This window comes from Nipponia nippon, unplaced genomic scaffold (assembly GCF_047370975.1).
Source record: "Nipponia nippon isolate SJK-2023a ecotype South Korea unplaced genomic scaffold, ASM4737097v1 scaffold_1, whole genome shotgun sequence".
NCBI classification, from domain to species: Eukaryota; Metazoa; Chordata; class Aves; order Pelecaniformes; family Threskiornithidae; genus Nipponia; species Nipponia nippon.
In genome coordinates this window covers 64,603,034-64,620,134 of record NW_028262290.1, presented here as the reverse complement: position 1 = coordinate 64,620,134, position 17,101 = coordinate 64,603,034, and positions in this window count along the sequence as shown.

Sequence of the window (17,101 nt, the reverse complement as noted above, 5' to 3'; positions counted from 1 at the left end):
CTGTCTCTTTCTTTCAGAGGAGACAGGCTGGTGGCTCACCAGAGCGACCAGCTGTTAACCCTTTCTGGAGATGCCATGAACTCTGCCACGCAGCTGTTGGGCGCTTGCAAGCTCCCGTTATGAACTAAAGGTTACTTCTCGCTGTGCGTTCAGGTTTAAACATTTATTTTATTTTATTTGAAATTCTCGAAGAATAATATATCGGCCACCTTTAAAAATACGCTTAATAATAGATCAGATGGTTTGTCTTGCTGGAAACCCGTTGCTGGGAATGAGTTGGGGTGAGAGACTGACAAGGCAGCCTTTTCCTTTTTTAAGCAGTGTCTGATGAACAAACCAGTGCTGTATTCTAAACAAGCCTTTTGCACTGAGCTACCCCAGCAAGGTAATTTAATGAATCTACATTTCATGACTGAAGTGATAAGGATGAAACATTTTAAAATAACCAAAAGGTAGATACACCAAAAAAGTCTGATGAAACATTAAATGAATGTAGTGTAACACATTATCTTTGCTTCTGCACATCCAAAAAGTGCAATGAACTAAAACATTGCATTAAGCCAAGAATAAAGCTAAAAATTAAATTGGCTTAGAAAGATCTAGTGTAGTGGTTTATGCACTAAGAACGCAGTAAATTTGGTCATTTAATATCATTCTCTTTACCTCTGATATGCACATTAAAAGCAAACCAAGACTCATGGTAAGAAGTCAGAAGAAAAGTGCAGAGCTGAACTTTGGCATTTTATATGCTTATCTCTTTTTAAACACACACAGAATTAATTGTTGTTTTATTTACTGTATAGTTATTCTCATTGTCTGTTGTTCAGGTGGTGTGAATACCCTGAGACGTGAAATATAACAAGGTCTGTTACAGATTAAAACAGGATCCAATAAAGAAGACGTATTCAAAAATATAATACTGCCCCTTCAAATCAATAAATAAAGACAAGCATTTCATACACTAATGCATATATCTATGACCATTATAAATTAGTTGCTTGCCAGAAAATACACTTCTTAGCACAAGTGCCATTATTTAAAGTTGTCTGTTTAATGCACACTTAGTATATTTTCTCATCCAAAGCTGCACTGCATAATTAGACAACATCCATTCTTAAAAACTAAAGTAGATGCCAAAAATGTAATACATAAAGCATGACATTTTACAAATTTACATCTTCAAAAGTTATGTGTGGTTTCAGATAGAAAAAAATTGCAAAAAGATCACTATATTATAATGGTCCGGGTTTCATCTTAGCTTGCTCCATCTGTCGGCTGGCAGTAATGTAAGTTATAATGCACTCATTCTTATTCAACTTCAGTGAATGGGTATTTTCCAGGGTAGTTCTATTAAGTGGACAACTAGATAGGTGTCTTAATAGTTTGCTGAATTATGGCTGTTTAAGTCTCGGTTAGATCAATGGGTTGATTGCTGGTTCTTTTCCCAGAAGGCATTTATTGTCTTCTAAGGTGAGCACAGATTTCTGTCTGTATTCCCAGCATGGATGGGTGTCCTGAAACCTATTGGTCATATGCAGCAGAAGCTCTTAACTTTTTTACTTGGGAATCCTTGAGAGGGCTCTCCTACCCCCATTCCACCCAGATGCGTGAGGGTGTCTCTCCTGCTGCCTTTTTTCGGCAGTATGGAGCAGCCAAGCTGGTGCCAGTCACCTTGGTGGGTGCTATGATACAGTCCTCTGTTCCCTCGTGGGCCTTCTGCACAACACGCCACAACAGATCAACCAGAAAGATGAAGGAAATTGTGGGCCCGCTGCTGAAGGATGCAGGGGACCTAGTGATGAAGGACATGGGAAAGGCTCAGTTGCTCGATGCCTTCTTTGCCTTGGCGAGGTCCTCTCTCATGCCTCCCAAATACCTGTCCTGGCAGCAGTGTCTGGTAGAGTGAGGTACTGCCTGTGGCAGAAGAAGATGAGACTATGAACCAGTTTTGTAGACTGGACATGTACAAGGCCTGGGACCAGCTGGGCTCTACCTGGCACTGCTGAGAGAGCAGACCAGTGATACTGTGGCGATGCTCTCTGTCCTTTTTAAAAAGTTGTGGAGATCTGTGACGTGGAGAAAGATCTGGGAAACTACAAGTCAGTCAGACTAATGGCAGTGCCTGGGAAGATCATGGTGCCTTCCAGCACCCATTGCCAAGTGCATGAAGAACAGAACAGTGAAACAATATGCTGGTGTTTACCAAAGGCTAATTGTGCCTGATCAGCTTGATTAGCTTTTACAGTGAGATGACTGGCTTGGTAGATAAGGGGAAAGCATTGGTTATCATCTACCTTGACTTTAGCATACTCCTTGGCACTGCGTCCATAGTGCCACTGTAGACAAATTGGAAAGATACAGACTGCAAGGAAGACTACAAGGTGAGTGAAAAATCACCTGGACCGCTAGGCTTAAAAAGTAATGATCAGTGTTTTGGAGACCAGGTGGTGGACGGTTACTGGTAGCATTCTTCAGAGACTGACACTGAGGCCTGTGCTCTTTAGCATCTTTATTAACAACCTGAGTGATGGGATGGGATGCACCTTTATCAAGGTTCTGGATGACACCAAACTGGGGGAGAGGGAAGTAGGATGTGGAGGCTTCCAACATGCTGGGAGCAGGGCTGACAGTCAGAGGGACCTCAACAGGCTGCAGAAATGGGGTGACAGAAACATCAAGAAGTTCAACAATGCGAAGTCTTGCATCTGGGATGTAAAAACTGCAACAGTACAGGAGAGAGGGTGACTGGCCAGACCAGCCTAAAAAAGGCATCTGGGAATCTTAGTGGACAAACTCAGTATGAATCAGCAGCAGTGAAGGCCAGCTGCAATAGAAAGACCATACCCAGCAGGTGATTATTCCCTGCTGTTCATCCCTTGTGAGACCTCATCTGAGTAGCGTCCAATTTTGGGTCTCTGTGGTACACAGAAGACATAGACAATGTAGAGCAAGTCTGGCAGAGAACCACCAGGCTGGCCAGGTCCCGTGAGGAGAGGCTAAGAGAATGGCGCTTTCTTGGGGTGTGAATCTATTTGATGACTCCAACTAGCTGTCAGAAGGTTATAAAGGAGATGGAGCCATGGTCTTCCCAGTGAAATGACCGGAGGCAATGGACTCAAGCAGCAGCAATGGAAATTACAGTGAGACACACAGCAAAAATTCTTCATGGTGAGAGTGATCAAGCACTGGCCCAGATTGCCCAAGGGCTGTGAAATCTCCATCCATGGATATATTCAGAACTCCACTAGACAATGGCCTGGGCAACCTGACCTAGCTTTGAAGTTGGTCTTGCTTTGAGGAAGGAGGTGGACTAGATGACCTCCACAGATTCTTAATTATTCTGTGATCCTAATTGCCTAGTGTGTGTTCTTGATTTTCTTTTTATGGTTATCTCAGGATCTGGTATTTAAGAGCTATCACACAGAATAAATTCCCTGACTCTTGGTCTATGTCCTTTTTTCCTATTTTCCCTATGGTCTGTGGCATTTTGGCTCTGCTTCTTGTCTCACCTGGCAGCCAGCTTGTGCCTCTCAGCAGCTTTTGCACGATGCCACAGGAGAGCAAAGGCTAGTGGGCCGTACAAGCTGGCCAGCGTGCCGGGAGCCTTTGTGCTTCTGCCTGTTAATCACAAGGTGCTGCTGAGGTGTGTGAGCCAGCCAGCATGCCAGGAGCCCGTGCATCAGCCACACAAAGAGAAATGAGCTAGCAGCAGGCAGCAGCAGATTGCAGAGATGTGTCCCAGTGCTGTCAGGGGCAAGGCCTGAACCACCCACAGCAATTAGTGCAGTCAAATCAGATGCAGCGGCAGCCAGTTGGACCGAGGCTTGCTGCCTCACCTTCCTACTGGCCTGGTCACTCCCCATGCACCTTGTCACGCAGGCACCTTCATTTCTTATTGGGAGGGGAGCGAGAATGACATCATGTTGCATTGTGCTGTATTATATTATATTATATTACATTACATTATATTATATTAATTGCTTATATTCTATTATATTAGTTACGTTATGTTACATTACATGACGTTACATGTTGCTCTGGAGTCACTTTCCCAATCTGGAAGTCTCCATATTGCCACCATGTTTAGCTCTCCACAGGCGTCCATCCAGCCTGTAAGATGGCTGAAGAGCTGGAAGAGGCTCACAGTCCCACCTTTCTTTCCTCTCACACAGTGCAACAGATTTCACTAGGCAGTTGAAACTGGAAGTGGGTGTCCTAGCCTCAGCAGAGTGGGGAATGAGGTCAGATGAGAAGCTGGCTGTTGACAGCCTGCTCTTTGCTTTAGCAGAGACACTAATGTTGGAGAGTGGGGAGAAATGGTAGAGCTGGGTCCCCAGCATCTCTTGCTTAAGGACAGATATCTGCTCATCTTCGAGGCAGGGGGATCTCTGTCACAGTGGGTTCACCCCAGTAAATCAGCATGGCGTTGATTTGTAAATGGTTGGTCTCATTTACTGCATTCCTCTCTGCAAACTGAGCTTGTGCTAAGCTGCTGGAGCCCAGCCTCACTTTCCTCCAGCCGCTCACTTCCAAAAAATTATTGACATTGCCTCCAGCCCTCGGATGTTAGTGGTATTTTTGTTTTATGTCTTTCCTAACAAGTTGACACAACTTAACAATGTTGGTCTTGTCACCAGATTATTCTTCTAAATGAGACAGTTATTCACAGTGAGTCATTGAATATTTTACAACGTGGTTACAGTAGCTGCTCCGACAGGCACCTGTGTATAGATGAGAGTGTACGTACTGTCACGGCACTGTCAAACAGGAGATGTTTGCTCTACCTTTATTTATACAAACCATTCACCCCCTCTTCTCCCCCGCTCACAGTCTGCCCTTTAATTCTCACGGTACCATCTTTCCACCTTGTTACTGGGGTGGATGCACAAGGATGGCCCTACCGCTACTGTATGCCTTAGGTTCCTTCAGGTGTTTGGAGAAAATACGTGTTATTAACATTGTGCAACTGGAGATGTGACCTGTAGACAGTTTATTTCCTGGCAGACCAGTGAGCTCTGGAAGAGGGAATCTTTCCTTTGGGCAGGGATGGCTTGGGGAACACAGTTCTTCCTAATTTTCCCTTTTCTCCCTCCTGCTTGATTTATTTTTCTGCTTCTTCTAAAGGACTTTATAGCCAAGAACAACTAGGATATCTGCCTCGTTGCTTATAAAACCACTTTGTGGAAATAAAAATCTCTAGTACCTCCCCCCAACCTGAGACCGTCCCCAGGGAATGAGCATATGTGTGTGCGCATGTGTGAGAGAGTTCATGCGTGCAAGTCTATAGTAACTCTCCAGTTTGTCCAGAGTTTAAGGAATAAGAGCCTAACTTAGGCTCACCCCAGGTTTTTGATACGTTAGTGATGAGAAAGACATTTTTATCATCTGCACTAGGTGACAGGACATCAGAACTGAACCACTTAGCTTCTGTGCAAGGTATTTTCTCTCCTTTTTAATGTTTGTGATAATACCTGCTTCTCAGATATTGTGGTGCTTTAATTAATTCACGTTTTAAAAGTACTTTGAGGTTCTCAGACACATGTGCTACTTGAATATAAACTATGTTTGTAAGAATTCGTAATTTCTTCATGATGTTTTGGTTCCTTTTTTCTCCTTTTTTTTTCCCCTGGAAAATAATTGTCCCAAAACTAGTTAAATAGCAGTAGAGTCTGTGCAACAGCAAAAGGGCCTCTATTTTCTGTCATCTTGTACCTTGCACCTTGTCAGCAACACCTATAAAAAGCTGGTGTAAAATGGCAGCGCACAGCTCTGCTAGTACTTTACACTCATTTTGCACAGAGTGAACAGACTACACAAGGTGCAAGGCCCAAAGGCCTATGTTTCTGCCCATTTGGGATATGATCTTTCCATCAAATCTTGAGATTTCTTCCTTTTATTAAAGTAAACCCAAAGGGGTCCCCTAGAGGCATAGCCAATATTCACTCCTTGTGGGCACACAAATCCAGGATTAGCCTGTGGCTGTTCCCGGGGAAAGTGTTCGCTAGTGAAGTCTGAGCTAGTGTCAGGCAGGTACAGTAATGGAGAAGCCATGCTTTGCCTGTTTATTCATCTGAATTAGGTGCCTCCAGAACGCATATTTGCATACCCCCAGAGTTTAAAACTCCATCATGCTTGCGTCGTAAGATATGCCGTTCCTCTGAAACTGGTTTTCTTTCACATTACTGTGAATTCTCCTTCAGGTCAGGAGGATCTGACTCTGAAACTATTCTCTGCTAATTTCTCCCAGCTCGTGCACAGAAACACTGAAGATGGGAGATCTTCCAAATTGCCTGTTCCCTAAAAGTGTTATTTTTATTTTTTTTTTAAATGCCACAATTTCAGTTTCACTAGAGGAAGCAGAGGGCAAGACTGGTAGATGAATAATTATTAAAGCTAGGTCTGAAATTATTCCAAGTCTGTGCATCCCCTCCTTTGCAGGAAGATGATGCTGAATCCCTTAGTTGCTTCCATAGCTCGCTTCTTTGCAAAGGTCCTCTAATGTTAAATTGAAGCAAACCAAAAGCCCGTCACCAAAACTCGCCTGAATTCCAATGTTTACACCTGGTCTTGAATCCAAGTCTAGATTTGAAGAGGGTAAAGGAGGTCTATCCATGTACAAGAATATCCTTGGATGGCTAAAAATAATAATAATTAAAAAGCACTGGAATAAACTCTCATCAATAAACTCAATTTTAAGGTATCATCTGGCTTTTCTGACAGTCTAATGATGAACGATGCGAGGTGTAGGTATTACAGATACACAGATGTCTGTCATAAGTAAAAGCAATTATTACTATTATTATTAATATGTCTTACACCTAGAGGCTCTGAGATAAGAGTCCTATTCATTGTGCATGCAGTCAGACACATTTCTCAGTTTGTCTCATAAGTAGAGAAGAAAGGCAAATAGACATGACCAGGCAAAAAAAAAAAAAAAAAAAAAGGCAAGGCACACAACGGGATCAAACTTGGGCTTTTCAAAGGACCTTTTTTCAGAGAAACCTTAGGTATCCTTGAGACCTTAACTCTTTTATCCCACTGAAAACCTCAGCCTGATGGACTTGTCTGAGGTCATATGGGAAGCCCATGGACAGGGGCAAAACCTGTCCAGAGACAGCAACGAAACCCAAATCTCTAGAATGCTTTTGCACAGAAATAGTGTTTCTTAATACAAATAACTGTGTTTGGGCTCATGTCTAGCTTAGATTAAAGAGTGATGGACAAACATCTATCCTAGTTACCACCACAACCATGAATTTTAAGGGTTAGTCATCCCCGAGACCTGGAATGGCTCATTCACGTAAGACAGAAATATTTCATTCAGCCTTGCATCCCTAGAAGGCTGACACTCCTGAGCAATGAAGCTCCTTTTTCCTTTCTTTGCTTTCTCGGTGAGTGATCTTGACTGCATTTCCACCAAAACAGAGATGCAATATCTCACAAAGTGGTGCACTGCATGTTTCTGCCAGCATTCATTGGCTGTGCCTCACGTGTAGGGCAAAGGCTTAGCCTCTAAGATTTGTTGGCAGCCTCCTGCTCTTTGTTCTTCAGAATGTGAAAATAGTGTAAATAGCAGCATCTGCAATTGCTCCTGCTGCTCTGTCTGCCAGCCAAGTCAGTTCCCCCTCCCCTTGGAGAGCAGTCCACATGCTGCACGCAGGACTGGACCGGGGAGGAATTATATGTGGTGAGAGTGCAGCCTCAGGAGTGCTGTGAAGAATACGGGCCATCAGACAGGGAGGCAGATAGACTGCCTCCGAGTTCGGCTATTCCCAAATGAAATTTAAAAAAAATCTCTTCCCCACATCATGACCCTTATATATTTTTTTAGGATTTTTGTGACTAAATCTATCTTTCTACCAAAAATGTTTTAAAGAAAGGGATAAAATAATTCACTCGCTGTTTCTCTTGTGCGAGGAGAGCTCTATTTCAAGAGCAACCAACCTTCCTGCCGTGATCCTATACCTTCCCATCCACATTCTTACACGGAACCCATCATTACAGCTCAGAGGTTTCAGCAGCTGGGTTCACTCTTTTTCTGTTTAGGTAGTGGTTTTAAGCATTTTTAAATGTCTGTGTAGAAACTAAGTTTTAGGAATGCTGAAAACTGATTAGCTTTTCTTTTTTTCCATATATATACACATGCATACATGCATACTATACATATATCTCTATATCTATATATAGAGATATATATATCTCTCTCTGCCACAGCAGATTTTATTTTCCTCTGCAGCTCAGGTGGAAAAGAGAGTTAAGTCATTTTTCAGGATGAAAAGCATTTAAAAATACCGGTTTGTCCATTTGAAATTAGCAAAAGAAATGGAACCGTGGGCAGGTAGAGAGAGACATGTTCATCTACAGTTTGCAACAAAAGAAGCTGGCAAAGAGCCCTGGAGTAAAAACCATGCCCCAGAGAGATGTTGTTGATGGAAGAGTTCTGCAAGCTTCTTTCCAACCAGCACTATCAGGCAGTGCCACCCCAAAAGCAAACCCTTCTCATGCATGAAAACAACATAGCAGGGTCAGTGACATGGAAGAATTGATTCAAAGTGTCTTGTAGGCAGTATCTGCTGCCTGGACTCCTAGGTAGCTGATGGCAAGATGAAAGCCTTAAACCTTCTCTCCCAACCCATAGAAATATTGCAGCGAGACAAAAAAATTCCTGGGGACACACATGGACAGAAGAATAATTTTTGCGTGTGCTAAGTTGTGATTTTACACCATTTTTTTTTCTTACTTTATCGAACTACTGCAATTTTCCTTCTCTCTTCTGTACACTTCAAGAGACAGATTGGACATAAAACCAAGTTTGCAAAAGGATTCAAGTTGTGCTTGGCTGCATGGCAGCTGTCCTAAGCTGATGCTTCGTCATTAAATTCTTATTTTGCACTTTAAGCAAGGCATTAATTATCTTTCTAAGTTATGTTTCCAACCTCTCCTCCTTTTCCTTTTAATACAATCTTTCCCCTTTAAAACAGCAGCATAGCAGCCACAGTCCCACCTAGCTTCAGAGACCTATGCTTCATTGTAAGCCCACCTTAACATCAAGATTCACAGCTTCCAGCTACATTACTCTTCTGTATTTATTTTTTTTTTTATTTGTATCATTCCAACACATGCCAACCTCTAGCACATAAAATGCTTGGCTCAGAGAAACAGACGTATACAGCTGCACTGTAATTGTATAAAAAAAGCACACTAATAACTCTTCAGTGCATTCAAAAACTCTGCTCATTGCAGGAGTCTGGGCAGATTGGCACATGGTGCATAGGCGTAGATTACACAGTGTTTAATGGCTAGAACTGGAGTGCTATATAGCCCAAATACACTCGCTTTAAATTCAAGAGAATGAGGCTTTTTTCTTCTTCCCAACAAGTGAATTTTAACCAAACATCACTAGAATATTTGTGGAAAGCCAAGTGTGCAGTATGTAAACACAGAGGACTGCAATGGGAACCTAAGTCTAAGAGATATGTTCTTTCAGCAAGAGGGAAGAAACACCCTATGGGAGAAGTGGCCAACCAAAACAGCTCACATTTTTAATGCCAATTGCTCATGCATGAGTTACAGATGAACCATTACTTGCAGAAATTATTTTGCCAGTAGTTTTAAATAGTGAGTCCATTTTGAGGAAATTGTGAAATGCTCCTTGGGACTTCAAGAACAAAAAAGGGAGCAAAATGTATTAAAAAGATTGTTTCTTAGAAATTATCCACCAAAGTGTCTTCCTATGTAGAATTTGAAGATAGTTTTTAACATTAAATCTGCACAGAGTATTCTATAAGATTTTCTATGGTTTACGTGAGTGAAAAACTGAAAGTCACATTGGAAAGCAGACTTCTTATTTTGTACAAAGATTATCACATTTGTAGTACAGACCTAACATTCACAAAAGCAGGCAAAACTGCACGTGCTGTGAGCATACCACTCCAGCTTAAAAGCTTTAATTCAGGAAAGTCACTCTATTGAGGTAAAAAGAACGTAAGCACTTGCCTAGAAGTGTTTAAACTGCTTTCCTAAATGAGGATAGACTGAAGCACACACTTAGGTGGCTTCCCACACCAAGGGATTACACGTCCAATAATTTTATGAATTAATTTTGAATCCAATTTAGGGAGACAGGGCTGCGCCCACCCCTCTGGATATGCGCTCCTCTCTCAGCCACATGTGGGCATTTGTCATCGGCCATACATTCAGAGGCCATTTGACCCCCTGGGTCACTGCCGATCTCCCCGAAGGACCAGTCTGGGACTGGGTCACCACATGGGCCGATTCCCTGACTGCAGCTGCTGCACACCATAAATGCACTGAAGGGGGCAGCAAATCAGTAAGCCATAACCTCCCCTGCAAATTGCAGGCGGTTGAGCTGGGGGAGACTTTTGGAAAAATACATAATGGTCCTTCTAGAGCTGTAATGGGAGCCTCATTTTTTTCCTATGTGCTGGCATGTTGGAGAGACAGAGAAACCTTTGGGCTGTTTGGTCCAATATCTACTGAGGTAAAGAGGACCTGCAGCCTTGGAGACAACTGAGCTGTATGTACCTGCAGATGAAAATCTTTCCTTTTGCTGGCCTGAGGCTGGGGAAATGCAGATACTGGTTGCAGCCAAGGATGTCAAGTGCAAGAAAAGATCAAATTTGATACAGATATCTAATGAAAAACAAAGTACATAAGAAAACAGAGAATCCATATGTATGTACACACACACAAACACACACATACTTTAAACATCTTTTTGTCCCTATTGACAATAACCACGTTGACTGAGAATATAATTTCCTGTAGCTTTTGGGATTCTGTAACATTTTCAAACATTTAGGGCACAGTCTGGAAACTAAGCTGACACACACCACCCTTAAGCGATATTGGCTTGCCACTGACCTTGTGCACCAGTCAAAAAGAATAGCCGACTCCATCTTTTACCCTGGCACGTGACTTCAAAAAAATCAAACAAGCATTTCTCATTACACTTATTAAATTGCAGTATGGTGTGTTATTAATTGACTGAGGTAAAACAAAACCCTCTCACTGTAAAACGTAATTATTTAAGCTAAAGTGCTGATGACTTAAAATGTCATGTTATAGCATATAATCTATGCTAAAATGAAAGACAGAAACATCTCCTTTGGCCCAGTTGCACTGAATTCATTGCACTTGTTACAACTGGAAAAGTGAGACTCAAGACGAATGCAGGAGATAGATGGGTGCTGTGTTTATCAGTCACCAACTTCCTTGGCTTTCCCTACCCCTATGGAAACAGCCGATCAACCAGCTACAGCAATACAGAAAGCCTTTCAAGGGACAGGGCCATGCCCATGACTAATCAAAGAGCAAATCAAAGTATTTACCTTCTATGTAGAAGCAGCACAGTAAGATTTGCTTCACATTTGTCCTTAAAGGTGTCTGTGGCCTGGTGGGTTTCTTGCAGTCCCTTTCTTTCTCAAGTAGTTTCTGGTTTTCTAGTGTACTTTAATTTGGAGGGGGAAAGGGCTTCCTATTAGTAAATAATTCATCTATCATACTTGCATCTTGGATTTATGAAACAACTTTGCTTCACCAAAGAGCATTACAAATGACAGGCTAGTTGATCCCTTATGATTTCTGCCATGGAAGAGAAAGCTAGTTCAAATAGTCCAGAAATCTGTCAGAGGAGGAGGGAGCTGATCACGGCACTGTCATCCTCTCCTTTGCCTGTAGCTCGAAGGATGGCTGTGTGTGTGAATTCTGCCTGACTGGAGGTCCGCTGAGATTTGGGGCTGGGAAGGAGCTCACATAAAATGTGTGTCCTGGGCAGCCACGAACCCAGGAGGACCAACATTATATGTGGCATAAATGTCTGATAAATCCACATGGGAATACACATGGAAGTAATGACTTGGCTTAATCAATAGCAGCTGCTACATTCACTTTTATGCTATTGCATCTCATCAGGGCATGAGGTGTATTGGCGTGCAATGGGTCCTGCAGGATCTGTGGCAAGCAGTGTAGGTTGGGGGAAACATTGTAAAGGGTCTCAGCCCCCTCCAAATGCATTAAAAGTCTGTGGGGTGTTACTGGAGTCTCCTAACTTTGGCATACTCATAAATTTTTGTGGCTGAGGTGGTTTTGTGAGGTTTTGTGCCTAGGGTTAAATCCACCAACGACTAATGCTGAGCATTGTGCAGCCTCACCTTTATGCACCTTGTGAGCAAGACAGAATTCAAAACCCTAAATTATGCATCTAGGCTCCCCTTCAAAATCAGAAAGTCTGCTGCCTGAGAGTGGCTTGTCCCAAGCTGACATCCTGAGCCAGGAACCAGTAGGAAATGGTTTATCCGGTTACTCTGCAAGGATTAATTAGCGTGGGGACAAGTTCCCAGGTCTCCTTCTATCCCACCAAATGCTTTAACCAAGGGTTAGAGAATCACTCATTGTTTCCCCCCTCCCTGCTTTGTTTATTCAGTGCCCTTTTCCCCTCTTTTGGTGGTGAATACCCCCTCCCCAGCAGGCCTGCTCTGCAGGGAGGGGATATGAACCGGAGTCCGCCCCGTGACAGAGTGTAAGTCCATGAGCGTATCCTCCAACCCCCGAGCTGGCGGACAGACTTCTGCTTGTAGGAGAGGTGGCTTGAGGAAGGGGGAGGAGAAACAGTTCCTTTTTCCAGGGTGCTCTGTGTGGACACAGATATATTAGGCACACTCAGAATATACGTCAAAACAGTAAAACATTTTCACAGAAGCTCCGTATCATAGCACGAAAATATGCCCTGACAAAATTCCACTTGTTGAAAGCCAGTAGGGTCTCACGTTGCACCACAGCTGTGATGGGAGATTCAGAAGGCTCAAACCCCCTTTCCTTCTTTACTTTCTGTGGGGTATCTCTACAGCCAGAAAGGACATCAAAAGGGGTCTTTTCCCTGACTTTTCACTGCCCCACAAAAGAAAATATTTTCTTTTTCAGCTCTTCCTGTGTTTGAGATGCTGCTGTTGCCATTGAAAAGGGATTACTCCAGTGGATCCTACTTGTGACAGAATGGAGCTTGGCAATAAACACAGAGAAATGGCATCCTAAGCAGAGGAGATTTCACTGTGAGCATGTTTCTATATTGACAACATTCACTGTCACAATACTTCACCAGTTCAGCTCTTCTACTTATAAAGCACAAGACATGGGGTTTCATTATCTTGCCATTTAACCCAAAGGTGTATATAACCCAAACCTTCTAAGAAACTCCTGTTTGCAGTTAGCAAAAGGCAAAATTAAAACCGATCCAACAGAACATGTGTATATGGACACTGTACATTTATACACACGCCTGACATAACATAGGTTTTCCACACACATATTTACTAGCCTACACTGGGACCAAGACCAGCTGTTTTAGGCACAGCAGAAACTCAGAAAAGCAATCCTTCTTCTGTGGAGCTCAGAGCTATGCCCACCACCACTCCATGAGCTCTATGGAGCTCCAGGATGGAGCTGGCCTTACAGAGGGCTAAGGGAAAGGCAAGGGAATGAGGCACCCTGAGCATGGCCAGGAGTCTGATGACAAGTAAGTCATCTGTGTGACAATATGACCTACAAGTTCAGGTGAAACCAACTACGCTTTCTCCCCAGAGCAACTGATTCCTCCATGCAACAGCAACAGCAACGGATCTTCTTTCAGCATATACCTCTTTAAATGTTGGCAGCATTAATGCTCGGGCTTAAGAACATCTGGGCATATTCGCAATAGGACAGCAGCATTAGATGTGTCACAAAAATGTCTGGTGCATCCAGAACATTCATGTGGGAGCACCAAAGTGACACCCTCCTCTTTTCCTTATTTTTTTTCTTTTTTTTTTTTTTTCTGTAGAGGAAGATCATCCAGAATCAACCCAGTAAAAAGAATTGTCATAAAATCTCACACCATTGACTTGTAAATGGAATTGAATCTGTGGAGTCTACATAATGATCCTATCAAAAAGGGAAGGAGCTATCACATTCATATAACAGATGAGATATGAAATGACTACTATGGCAGATGAACACCCCAGAGGTATTTTGCTTTATTCTACTCACTGCGTTTATATCTCCAGTTTCTCTAATTTTAGTTATTTTTTCCTCAGGTCTCAAGACAAGAACAGAAAGACTTTCTTTTCTTTCTTTCTTTTTTCCCTTTTTTTTTAACAAATAACCTCATACAGAAGTCAATAATATAAATACTTATGTTTCCGAGGTCAGTGCTGGGGCTTTATTAAAACTGATTTTTCATGATGTATTCCTCTGCTGTTGCTTCTGCTGTTGCTGCTAGAAACCTTGCAGTCATTTCCCCTTCCCTATAACCATCATTTGGGTTGCTGAGAAGTTAAAGTACTTGCAGCAGACAGGGGCCAAGTAGTGACAGGCTCACCTTCCTCACTAAAGAAATTGCCCTGCTTAGGAAAATCAGATGCAAAGTCCTCCTCTCTCCCCTTCTAACCCTCACGCATTCCTTTACATCTCTTACCTCTGTCTCCTTCCCCCTTCTCCCCCGGCCCCCTCTGCTCAGCATTTTGATTAGTGACTACTTAAAATAATCAGAACAGCCACTTAACTGGGAGTCTCACACTTGCACCTGAAGCTAAAACACAGTGTCATAAAAATGAAAAGTCATCAGAATCGCAAAGACTGCCGTTTGCATGCAGCTGCCAGAAGAATATATTCATACAGCAGTGATCGTGCAGCACTGCTGTTAGTCAGCATGGGCTGGATTAGTACACAGACCCTTCTATCACTGCCCTCCAGGGATTCACACCCTGGGTTTAATTAGGGTTTGAGCCTGGTTCTGCTTCAGAGAGACGCTGAGTTAAGTGCAGCCCCAGTGTATTGTGCTGGACGACCTCTGTCTGTACGGAACATGCTCCTACTGTGGCATACACAACGCGTGCACACACCCCACACACGCATTCTCCTACCCCCTTTTTATAAATTATTGGCAATACTAGAGTGCACAAGCTGGAGGGTACTGGTTAAACAGTGTGCTTTGGACTTATTAAACATTGCTGGCCCCAGGGAATGAAATGAGCCAGGGCTCATTCGTAGGAAGTGTTGTTGGCACTCTCTAATTGTATAGAACAATATAATCCAATGTGATGTAATGAAGATCTATGGAGAAAAACAGCCTTTTCCTTTGAAGAGAATGCCAATGTATTTTAATTTTTATTTCATTCACTGACAGGTCGAGAGATGAAAAGCGCAATGTGGTCTTCCACCATATTCTACATACCACGTAAGCCCTATACACATGTATATCCTGTATAAACATGTATCAGTAAACAAGGTAAAGATTGGAGGGCAAACAAAGAGAACAAGAAATTCAGAGTTAAAATTCGTGCTAAATCAATCCTTCATGCCTTTCTCCCTTTACACAAAAGAAGGGACTGTGCCCAGAGCATAGATAGCAACCTTTGAATTACAGAGTGGCACTGAAAGTGCAGTGCATCTAACCTTAATCTTATTTAAACTTTTTTGTTCTCTTTCATTGTTTTGATTTGAAAAGCTCTCAGGGAAGATTCTGAAATGTGTATTAGCTACCTGAAAGAGCAGTTGTCTCCTATATGAATACCTATTTAGAAACTATCCCAAAGTCCCCTGAAGTTAATGGAAACATTTCCATTGATTTCAGTGGGCTTGGGTAAGGCATTTAGGCAGTTGTCTAAAAGGAACAGTTTTACCTTCTTATGTATAATTTCTACTTAGATTAGTGATTGAATAAAAATACAGACAAAGTAGGAAAGCCTTGCAAAATAGGAACAAATACAGTAACTTGTGTTACCATAACTTTCTTCCTTTGTGCCAGTTTTGTCTCTCCTTCCTTGGTGTTTGTTTACCATGGGGGAGAGGGATGTAGGCTTTGTACAGGGCAGTGCTGTACGGAAGAGCACAGCATAGCAGCAAAATGGGGATAGAAAACAGACAAAATGCATGCCACCAAGAACAGAATTGAGCATGCAGTTACTATAAAGGGCTTTTGCTGACTTAGTCCTATAGAAGTATCTGCCACCTTTGTCCCCTTTTACATATTATTCACTGTTACTTGTCTGATTTTGTTGAACTTCAAATCCTGCTCTTTTCAGTGGTTTTCTGTTTGCCTGTGTCCCTGTGGGACCCTTGTTCAGGAATAACACAGAGAGGAAAGCAGAAAATGGCACATTTGAGGAGGGATGCTGGAGGGAGAAGACTAGAAGGGAAGAAGGTATGAGATGGTCAAGTATGACCAAGGGAAAAGCATGGAAATGTTTGCTTGCTTATAAGCAAGATCCAAGAATTCCCCAAATCACTGGTTTCTTTCTGAACATGGGAAGTTTGACTATGGGGCTAGGGCTAAATTCAAATACAGTTAAAGTCTGAGAGGAAAAACCTTAAAGAGCTGCACTCCTGCAAAGGTTGAGAAGATCACTCTGAAGTCCGAGAAAACAGACTGAAAATTGAGAATAAAGAAACAGAGAAGAAAAGTGTAGCATGCCTTGTTTAATGGAGTTTAAAAACCTGATCTTCATTTTGCTGGCTCCCAGCTCCTCTCCCTATAAGATAAGAGAGAGAAGCAGGAGAGCAGGTCCCATCACTTCTTTTTCCAGCAACTTCGGTAGATACTTACTCTAGACTTTTCACCTGACTACTGCACTTCCCTTCCATGAAGGACCTCCTGGAGACCCTTCTCCATAGCACAGACCCCAAAGGGCTGACAGGTGGCCCCCCATGCCTGCACCAGCCAAGTTGGTGTCTGCTGGGCAGTGGGTAGTGGCCATGCCCCTTCCAGCCCTCTGCCCTGGGGAAGCAAAGGGAAACCCTCTGTGTCCACTCCCATGATGGGCCTTCAGTGCAGTGGAAGCTGTTGAGCCAGATTATACAAGCCCCAGGGGGCTTGTAAAATTTTTATTGTCATTTAAATACATATTTAGGGATTGTTCTGTGAGAGTAGTATATAATTTCCACACTTGGTTATTTACTGTTATTGAAGTCCATAGTCAAGCACCTTTAAAAAATGTTTTTAAAGACCTCGTGGACATTAGTAGCTCTGAAGGACCAGGTACACTTTGTCGTCTCAGTATGTGAGAGGGAGCCCAGTCCCAGGTAGACAAGGATCCTCCACACAGGC